Source organism: Taeniopygia guttata, chromosome 7 (genome assembly GCF_048771995.1).
Source record: "Taeniopygia guttata chromosome 7, bTaeGut7.mat, whole genome shotgun sequence".
Classification (NCBI taxonomy): domain Eukaryota; kingdom Metazoa; phylum Chordata; class Aves; order Passeriformes; family Estrildidae; genus Taeniopygia; species Taeniopygia guttata.
Window position 1 is genome coordinate 12,176,773 of NC_133032.1, and position 10,665 is coordinate 12,187,437.

The 10,665-nt window shown below is 41.9% G+C and overlaps 1 protein-coding gene across 1 annotated transcript in view; it reads right to left on the minus strand.

The window, feature by feature from the left end:
- The window catches only part of ITGB6 (integrin subunit beta 6), a 41,870-nt gene extending 37,238 nt beyond the window's left edge, over positions 1–4,632 (minus strand). The window contains exon 1 of the mRNA XM_041717427.2: positions 4,498–4,632. The gene's annotated coding sequence lies outside the window, so the exon portion shown is untranslated. The remainder of the gene's footprint in view (positions 1–4,497) is intronic.
- Positions 4,633–10,665: the final 6,033 nt, after the last annotated feature.

Consider the following 10,665-nt stretch of genomic DNA (forward strand, 5'->3'; position numbering starts at 1 on the left):
AGTAAAATACTGATTTGGTGGATGAGATTTTCTCAATTAGAGCAAGACCCTGTCCACCCTAATCAATAGAGACATTTGAGTGCCAAACTACCAGAGGAACACCACAAAATTTTAAAACCATATAAGAAAAAGTAAAGAGGTCAATGAGTTACAATTAATGTGGAAGAGGCATCTGAGTGACCTCTAAAATCAGAAAAATTGTGCTTGGCAATGTCTGAGAGCCACAGGAAAAAAAAAAAAAAAAAAACAAGAAAAAATTCAAACAGGTCAAACACTGGTTTGCTCCCAGGACCATGCCAAGTCATGGATATGGCAACAATCAAACCTCCAGGGAACAGCAGACACAGGGCCTGGGCTGACACACAGGAGGTACTTCACTCTGCCATTTCCATAGATACAGTCAAGAGCAACCTGGTTCCTAACTCAGGCATATCAGATGCTACAGAGCATGTTTTCTTTCCATATTACAAAGCCAGGCCAGTTCCCCTCCAGCTGTGTAGTGTGTCAGCTTCCTTGCATGTAGGGAAAACAGAGACATCTTCTTCTGCCTGTGTCTTGTTAATAGGAATATTAGACAAGATGGGTACATGACGTAACAGTCAAAAATCACGATAAAATTGGAATTTAGATTATCTAATAGTGTCAGCATTTGTGGAAAGTGCTTATTTGTTAGGTTCTCATGATGTCACAATTTTCTGTCTAATTTTGTGAATTTTGATCAATACTCACAGTTTTAAGCAAACAGGGAAGTAAACAAAACCATTGCAGTTATTTATACAGACTGTGCTGACACACAGCTATTCACGATGCCTGTGTATCACATTACTGATAAAAACATTTATTTTTACTAGGTCTCCTGCATCATCAGTTTGCTCATCAAGAGAGTATTAAAGCCTATTTTTCCTTCATCCTGAACTGATGTTTATGTTCTCATACATTACCATCTGGTTTGTCCTGACCACTTTAAAAGGAGTGTTTTTCTCTTCTTTCTCTGCTGCTTCAAAATCCCCTCTTAAGTTTATTTGCTGTGCTTGTGGGTTGAGTAATGACAGCTTGATTTAGCTCATGCTTCTTAACTTGCATATTAACAGATCTTTCAAGACTTGGCCTTTTGCTGATATTCTTCTAAGTACATGGTTTTTAAGGTGCATATTTTTCTTCGTGAACCTGGTTCTCTTGTTATAGTGAAGCCTGAGGAAGGTCGTTCCTCAGAAGTAGTTTCTCTCCTCTTACAACTAGAACAAATCCAGGCTCAGGGTCAGACAAAGTATCACAAGCTCCAACCTGGGCAGCCTTCCTGGCTGAGGAATTTCCTCAGTGTAGTTCTTGTGGCATAAATCTGACAATCTCTATCTGTTTACAATGTCTATTAACACTCTGAATAACAGCACAGGCACCACAGAGGCCTTGACTCTATTCCACAAGGATGGCAGGTAAATGTTGCCAGAAAAATAACAGTCCACTGTCAGGAGCAGGGGATTTCCAAATCTGAGCCTGAAAGCCTGGGTGGAGGACAGCCAAACACAAGAGATGGGGAAGCCAGGAAGGGGTCAGAAAGGGAGCAAAGCTTGCTGAAGCTGATTTTAAACAACCATTTGAGATATTGGCTGTGGTTGTAATATCCACCGCTGTTGGATGAGATTAATTGCTGCTAGCATGGTTCCCAAGGAGGGAAGAAGCATCTTCTAAGGATGCCAAGGTTCATCATTCCAAGTAGATTTTCTGCCCTGGGGAGAAACGACAGCATTTGCATTTTCTATCCCCGGACAGTTCCTGAGTGAAGAAAAACCAATCTCTCCATAATCCTCATAAGACAGCTCTGCAGACACAGCCAGAAGGCTTTATCATACAAGTGCCATTCCTAAGTGGTCTGGCAGAGCCTCATTTCAGGGGCAGCTAGTGCTAAATGAAACCTCATTTGGACCAGGCTCTACCTCCCACACAAGTGGCCTGCAGAAGGCTGAGGATTGCCTTACCAGCCTCAGGCTGTTTGGCTCCCAGCAATGGGAAACAAACCCTAAGGAGATCCTCAGGTTCTCAACTCTATACCCCAGGAAAAGTATGAGATCCACTGCCAGAGCACCATTACTCCAGTTCTGCTCTGCTAAACACTATCTGCTTTGGGTGCTACTGGAAAAAAGTGCTGAGTACAGAAAAACAGATGGTTTTGTGTTTTCTTATGTATAAGATACCAGAGAGCAAGACAAATTAGAGTTTTGAATACCATTGAGATTCTAACCAGGTCACAGATGTGTGATTTAAGTGGTATATTCCTATCTTCCTAAACTTTCAGAAAGAAATATTGTTAATGACAGGACTGGCATCTCATGCATTACCCAAAGCTCCTTCACTCTTAACTGATAGCATGAATGTTTAATTAAGGCTTTGGCAGAGAAGTAGATCAGGACTACTGTATGATTTTCCCCTCAAGGCATGCTTCAGCAAGCTGATGCAGATTGCTTGGTTGGTGAGATATATCAATATTATAAGGTACCTTGTGTCAGGCTGAACACATTAAAGGCAGTGTTAAATTTTAACATAGGTCATGAATCACTTAAACTAATTCAGCCAACCAGAATTAGTATGAAATGTATGAGTAACAAAGGGTGGTTTTTGTTCTCGTTTTATATAAGCAGGAGGATGAGGCACCTGAGCAAAGGTTCAAATACAACAGTGGTAACTCTGCTCATGTAGGAATGATTCAGACATTTGTATCACAATGCAGGAAAGTCTACATTCTCATTTTGTTGGAAACCTCATTATAGCTTTCTGAGAATCAAAATTTTGACAGCTCGGTTTGGGGGAGCGTTTTAAGACCATCAACTCTGATACAAAATAATAATAAACAGTGTATATTTAAAAACATCATTTAAAAATAAGTTTTCCTTGACATCTCCAGAAGAGAGAACAGGAAATGTTCAAAGTGAATGCTGCCTTAATTAATTTTTCTCTTTTTCACCATTTATTGGCATTGTTAGCTAAATTTTCTTACAAAGGTGTTCAACTGCAAAGTTATTGTGGGTTAAATCGCAAATATAGTCATTAAAGTGCACTGAATAGTCTTTTGGCTTTATTTGCACAAATAATGATTGTATGCCCTACACGGCATGATAAGTATTTACATGATCTTACATACTTTGAACAATATGTCATCATGATTCACCATTCTTTATCTCTATTTATTTTTGCTGATTTTGCTTCTTTTACAGCTCACCTCTGTCTAGACCAACACACAACTCCTTTTAAACACAAGCTTAACCACACCTAAACATGCAAGCTCAGCTGGGCAAAGAGGTGATGTTTTCATCAGATTAACAGTTGGCCTTTCTATTTCAGTAGCACAGTAATAATCTTGTCCTCTAAAAATAAAAAAACGTTTATTTTTTCCTCCTTGTTGTAGGATGTGCATTGATGAAGCATCTGACAATGACGTTCACTGAGGACAATTATTAAAAGCACTTGCTGCAATAACTTTACTCATTCACTTCCTGCACATTCTTGGTAAGTGTGTGGTGTCTCAGAACCTGTGCCTGTCACTGGGACAGCGCAGAAGCGCCCACTGAGCTCCACAGCCCTGCCAGAAGGAAAGGCACCGCTTTTGGCATTGTGAATAGCAGTCGCTCCAGAGTGAAAGACCATTGTTCAGAAGCGGCACAATCATCAGAGATGGTGGCACAGCAAAAGCAGCGCTGAGAGCATTGCAGCCAGAGATGCAAGTAACAGGTCTATTCATAGCCCTGCTTTTCCCCAGGGGATGGCGTCTTGCGAGTGACTTCATTAACTGCTGACAGCAGACAGACTGCGCCGCGCTGGGAGCGAGAGGGAAACACTCATCAGATGGCCCCAGCCACAACTGAGGAAACGCACAGAAGAGATAACTGGCAAGCCTGGCGCTTTCCTCGCTGCTCAGGAGAAGTGAGGCACATCCCTGAATGCAATGCTCTGTTTCTTTTCTTTCAGCAGGGCGTACAGAGTTGCCCTGCACAAAGGGCGCTGCTGTCGATTCAGTGCACCCTTGAAATCTGCCCAGGCTATAGAACATAGCATCTGAATTTCAGATCAGTTGCTAGTTGTAAGAAAACGCCCCAAATATCTTGGCATTTGTTTCTTTTAATAGCCAGGAGAAGACAGCCACCAAGCCTTGTTTACCTGTCACTCAAATCCTTGCTGTGTGTGACCTCTCACACTGTCAATAGAACTTCCCTCGCTGCGTGGCCAGCAGGATGTGTGTTCTCTTTGGTGGCTCCAAGGCATTTACTCACAGAACAGGGTCACACAGCCAAAACTGCCTGTATCATTAAAACCAGGGATCCCCACTCCATCAACACGTTTAAAAACCTCCATCCTTACTGAACCAGCTCTGAGGTTGTTTGCTTGCCTGTGCTCTCCACACTCAGAAGGTCTTGCTAACAGCCAAAGACGTGAAACACAAGGCTTTCTACACACAGGTACTTCCTTCTTTGTTCCAAAAATTTACAGAAAAACATGTTGCCTTACCTGCTGCTCCCCAGTGCACTTGGACATTTCTCGTGTGCAGAGCAGATTCCTTGGCACTGCAGACATCCTTGCACCACAGCCCAGCTTTCTGCAGGATCACAGAGAGCTTCTTTTTTTCCACATGGCAGTTGCCTCTCGTCTTACCAGCCCTGGAGTCAAACCTCTGTTTTAAAAGCACACCACCATCCTGCTCCTTCAAACTTCAGTTTTCTCTGTGGATTCCTCAGGCTCACCAAGTGTCTGTGTTCCAAACATTAATACTTTGATTACTATCTTTCTTTAGCAGACATTCTACTCTCCAAACCCTATCTCCTATAGAAAGTCTGACAAAAACTGGCCTAAAATGCCATTAGTCAAAGTCCTGTTCTTCCCAGAGGAAACACTACTGGTCCTTCATAACCAAGCAGGCTATTTATAGGAATGGTGACAGTGTGTCTAACCCCACAGTACAATGAGAATGAGGCAGTCCAGATGAGACAAGATGATAGAGGCTGTTCATAAAATCAAAACTGGAATTCATGTGCTGTATGTCAATAGGGATTTAAGCAACCACTTTCCCATTTCAGAGGGAAGAAATAAAGCCCTTCTTAGCACAGGGACACACAACACACTGTCACTGGAATAATTAATCCATTATTTTAAAGAATAATGCTGAAGTTTTGTATCTGTTATAAATCTAATCCCCACTCTTTCTGCATGGCAGTGCTTCCACCTCACAGGCACCTGTTTTCACACTTCCCAAAGGAGCTTCTTCCTCATAAACTGCACTGTATGTTCATCTTAATAGACATAAAACCAGGTTCTTTGATCTGAGCAGCAAAATACAATTAGTTTGGGATAGAGAACAGAGGAATCCTAGACAAGCCCCAGACAAAAGCAGAAAGGGCAGGGAGGCAGAATTACCTTAGGGAATGCACAAGGAAGCATCAGTGCCAGCTGGGTTACGAATCAGAGCAGCAAGCAGCTGTTCTAAGGAGCTGGGTGGGAAGCCAGGCATAAAGAGCAGAGGCAACCCAGTGTTCACATCATTTCCCTGGGCAGTAGTTAAGGAGCTGGGGGAGCACTGTAAGAAAGAGAAAAGACATAAAGAATAGCCAGAAATGAGTACCTAATATTATCTTAGGAATGCACCTAGTTGAGAATTAGAAAAACCTGTGAAGAGGCAGGGAAATGGCATTTCTGGGTGTGGGGCTGGAAGCTGCAATGCCTGGGGCACCCTACAGTGGCACAGTGGGCTCAGCAGGCCACTGGCCCCTTCCCCATGGCCAGGCTGCTCTGACAGGGGGGCAGACCCACGGGGCCCTGCTGAGGACTCCTCACCACCAGTACTGACACTTTTCCCTGGACCCACAGTAATAAATAAAACCACCACCCCATCCCTTCAAGAGCCAAATAGGGAGATAACCAGCTCCTGTTCCACCCTGTCTCAGCATGCCTGGCTGGGGCACTGCCCTTGGGGCTCATGCATGTAGGTGGGGAGCCAACAGCCCCCTGTGCTGCCTCTGCCCATGCCGAAGCCCTGTGGGATGTGCTGCTGTGGAATTGACACCCTGCACTGTTCTTCCCCCCACTCCTGCCTGCAAAGAAGTGAAGCCCCTTAGCAAACTTCACCCCCTTTGTGCCTGTAGGTGACTCCCACCACAAGCTGGTGGCTCAGTTCCTAGGGCAGCTGGGGGGTCCCTCAGAGTCTGGGTGGTGTCAGGGGCTGAAGGGCACCCCCACAAAACTCTGCCACACTGCAGCTCTGCTCAGCCTGTCACTCTCCTCAGCCACCCTCAGATGGGGCCTGTTGAGCTGCATGGTCCATGCAGGGAGGACCATGTCTGGAGAGCAGAGCCTGGGGAGGGAAGCTGTGGGGACTGGTGGAGGTTGGTTCTTTAACATCAGTGTCACCCACAACTGCATTTGCTTTTTGGCAGAAAGTTGCCTTGGGCCAGAGACAGCTCCATGTCCAGTCCAGCCTGTGCTGGGGTGTGAAAGGACAGTGGTGGAAGGCAATTTCCTGCAAGAGCCTCAGCTGTGAAGATGATTCAGAAGGGAGGGAAGAGGGGAACAAATGACAATCAAAAGAGCTTCAGGGAGCTGAGCATGAACCTAAAGTGGAATTAATAGGCAAAGCAGTAAGGTCAGAGTAGAAGTAGGTTATACTGCAAGAGAAGAGTCCCTGAGAACAGGATGGAAAAGCTCACAGAGCACAGTTTGCTCAGAAGGAGCAGAGACACTTGTGGCCCCCTCTAAACCCACATTGTGGCTTTTCACTAATACATCCCTGGAAGCTAATTGGAACCTAAAGTTGTAAACTGGAGTTGATTAGGAAGCCAGAAGTGCCTGGAGGAGAACATGGATGCTGCAAGAAAGCCCAACAGGGTCCTCCAGGCAGCACCCATGTGGGGTGGGCAGCACCTCCCTGCCTGCCCATTGTTGGCTCCCTGGCAGACAGAGGGAGCAGGAACTGCCCTGGCAGGCTGGCTCTGGCACAGGGGGCACTGAGCAGCACGGCCCTGGTGTGCCCAAAGCCCAGACTGCTCACGGCAGCTGGGGAGCACCAGGTGAGGCAGGGTGAGGCTGGAGAGGGGCTGAGCTGTCCTGACAGCCGCAGGTGAGAGCAGCAGCTCAGCAGCACCAGAGATCCCCTCTGACGCTCACAGACCCAGCCCAGCCCACGGGCCAGCTGACATGCATTTATAGATATGTACATAATACCAATCAGAAGAACATCTTCCTGAGCTATTAACATTAATGTGGCACTAGGTCTGCCACAGATTAGGGAATTCAATTACATACCTTTAGAAATGGAATATAAATACCTACAGAATGGCTTGCTATTAGTAAATAGCAATAAAACTTCTCTACCAAATTTTTAAAAATCACATTAAAAGAGAAAGAAAAAAATTCTTCCCCTTTGTGCTTGCCTACTACACAACTACCAAAAGAAATAGCTGGATTTTGGCCTTGATACTTGGATGAATATATTGCTAATATCTAGAACTGAATTTATACTTAGATATGTACTCCAGGAAAAAGTATTACCCAGGTTGTCTGCAGTTGTAGCAACTCATTACCATAATTTCAATTTTTATTTTTTTCCTTCATACAGGCACAGAATTAAAAATCAATTTCCTTCTTAAATAAAAATCTGAGGCTGGATACATCCCACGCATAATTGTGTAATTTCAGGTCCTTGTGGTTGATTATTTCTTCAGTAATCTCTAAGGATCTAGAGTGGAAAATTTGAAGAGAAATAAGATGTTTGTTGAACACAACTATGTGTGCCTTAATGCACAAACAATAAGTAAGACCAGAAAATTATTTCCTGCAATAAAACGCAGACTTTCTTAATCCCCAGAAATTCACTGCTTTTCTTCAGAGCAAACATTTATTGGTAATATACACTTCCCCGAACCAGGTAAAATTCACAGCTGCAAGAACAGTGGTGGTAAATCAGAGGACCAGACATGAAATGAACAAAACCACATGTAAAATTATTTTTGAGAGGCTCAGTAAAATTAAATGTTGTCATTGCTTAAGACAATCTACCTCATTGACTGTATTAAATTTGCCTAGATATATCCCTGAGAGCAAAAAATGTAGCTGCCTGGCATGAAACATGGAGATAAAGAAATCAAACAAACTCCCATGTGAGAACTTTCTCAAAGCAGGGAGAATAAAATCCTTTATACCCCTGTTATACAAAATACAGTAATAGAAATATCTGAATATTTTATTGGACAGATTAATCTGAGATATATTTATGCAAGGCCAAAAACCTCAGGCCTACGTCCTTGAAGATATTTACTTAAACTTGGTTAAACCTTTTGGTAAAACAAGTGCTAAGTTAAGTTATATCACTTTACATCCTGAAGGACCAATGCTGCCTTTACTTGATTTGTAGATAAAAAAGATGCTAGAGGTAGTGATGAAAGCACTTTATATGTTTTTACTTCTATTACAGTGCAGCTTCAATCAGAAACAGAACTTTGTGGTAGAAATTGAACTAAAACCTTACATATATATATATACAACTCATACCAAGAAATTCAACACAGGCAAATTAATTCTATAGCAGTAGAGGTAAATTTTACACAGAAGCTGCTGGAGAGGAGGCATGACAGTGAGGATGGATTCAGAGCATGGGGCAGTCTGTAAGTAAAGAGCACCTGAGGAGTGAATGGGGTGAGAAGGAACCCTGTGAGGCTTCAGGAGAGGATGAGCTTTGCCTCTGCTGTCTGCTGAGGAAACTGCTGAGCTGTGCTGGGGAGAAATGAAGGCACCACTCAGGGTCTGCCCCAGACCAAACACAGTGCCAGAAATCACTGCTCAGAACAGAACTGAGTAGTAAATGCATGAGTTTTATTCTATCAGTCATAAGCCTGAGTGGAGTGAAATGTAATGTAGTGCTAATAGTATCAAAGTATCAGTAAGGAAAATTTAGATCAGAATATGATTTTCATAATTAATAGAACAGGAAACTATTGTACCATACAATAAATGATTACAGGTGTCATGCAGGAATGAATTATTAACAACACCACAGTCAATTTAATTATAATACTACGATTGCTTTTTAAAAATATCATTCTTAATGCAGTAAAAATACCTGAATAAGCCAGAATAAGCATCATCATCATCATCATCATCATCATCATTATTATTATTATTATTATTATTATTAATTAGGCTGCTTAAATAAGCACTAGTTTTTAAAATAAGCACTAGTGTTTTAAAAAATCAAAGATATTAAATTCATGAATGGTAGAGCAACACTGACAAAACAGCTAAACTTCAAACATACTATTTTCCTAGCAAAATCAATTTCTGAAAAACCTTACAAGGTAAAGGATATACTACCAAGCCTTTCATGCTTTTTTAGACAAATTATTAAAATAAATTATCATTAACTAATTTATATGTATTTCATGATGAATTATATTCTCTTTTGCAGCCAGCTTACATTTTATTAAGAAATTTGTTGGAAACACAGGGAAATTGTTTAAAAAATAATTTTTTTAATTCATCAGTTGAACATAGCTTTAATATTATTAACTGCAAATTAGAGTGATAACAGGAACAGACCTAGAATATGTGCTCTGAAGCCTATAATGATGCATTGCACTACTTACCATTCAGGACAGACCTTTCAATTCAGAAAGTGCTGAATGCATTACCAGGCCCATTGTCCAGAACCTCTGCCAGACATATCATTTGTCTCTATTGTGGTAATAAAGAGATCCCTGGCATTCTGGTATTAAGAAACCAGAAGTAATATATTAGTTTTACTTTACCTCTGCTACTTAATAATGAGCACATACAATAGAGCACACACTTCAGAAGACTATGAAGATAGTATCCTATTGAATGACAGACTGTCTGGTTGATTTACATGAAATACCAAGTGCTCGTATGAGAAAAGGTTAAAATTAGATTGACGAGCAAATGTGCTACCAGACTGCTGGCTGACAAATGGCAAAGTTATGCCAACGTATTACTTATTCTGGAGGCGCCCAAGAAGCAAGCAGGAGGATAGTAATTCATGTGCTAAAATATATTCACATTTAGCATAAACAAAGAGTCCTCAGGGTCTGCAACAGGAACATATTAGCTACATATAATTTATGCCAACCAGTAAGACAGTGGAACAATTTCCTTATTAGATATGGAATTTGAATTACTTGTATTTTCTTAAGTCAAGAGTGGGCTGCTCTACTGTCATTTAAATTATTTCAGAATAATGCCCTGATGAATGACTACATTGTTCTTCCAATGAAATGACTGTAGTGCTACATCCTCTTTCCTGTTACCAGCCATACAATGAAAATAGAGATTAGTCATGTAGCTTTTCACAGTGGTTCTTGGATTATAGTCTGGCTGCTTCTTGGTCAGCATAAAGGGCAGGCTAGCTCAGTAGTGACTACTTTCTCTTCTCCTTTCAGGAAGTTCTGCCTAGATCCATACTAAAACTTGTACCCTAAACGGTGTGAACTAAGGAGAAATTTTGACTTGCCCAAATAAAATTCAGCAGTGAAGATGCATCACAAACTGACCTTCATGCTCTGGGCATGTCTCCAGGCCTGGAAGTAACATTTTATGATTCTATGGATACAAATATCAATCCATCAGAGATACAGGGCACCTCTACAAGCATCAGGTTTAATGATTAGAAGCTGGATT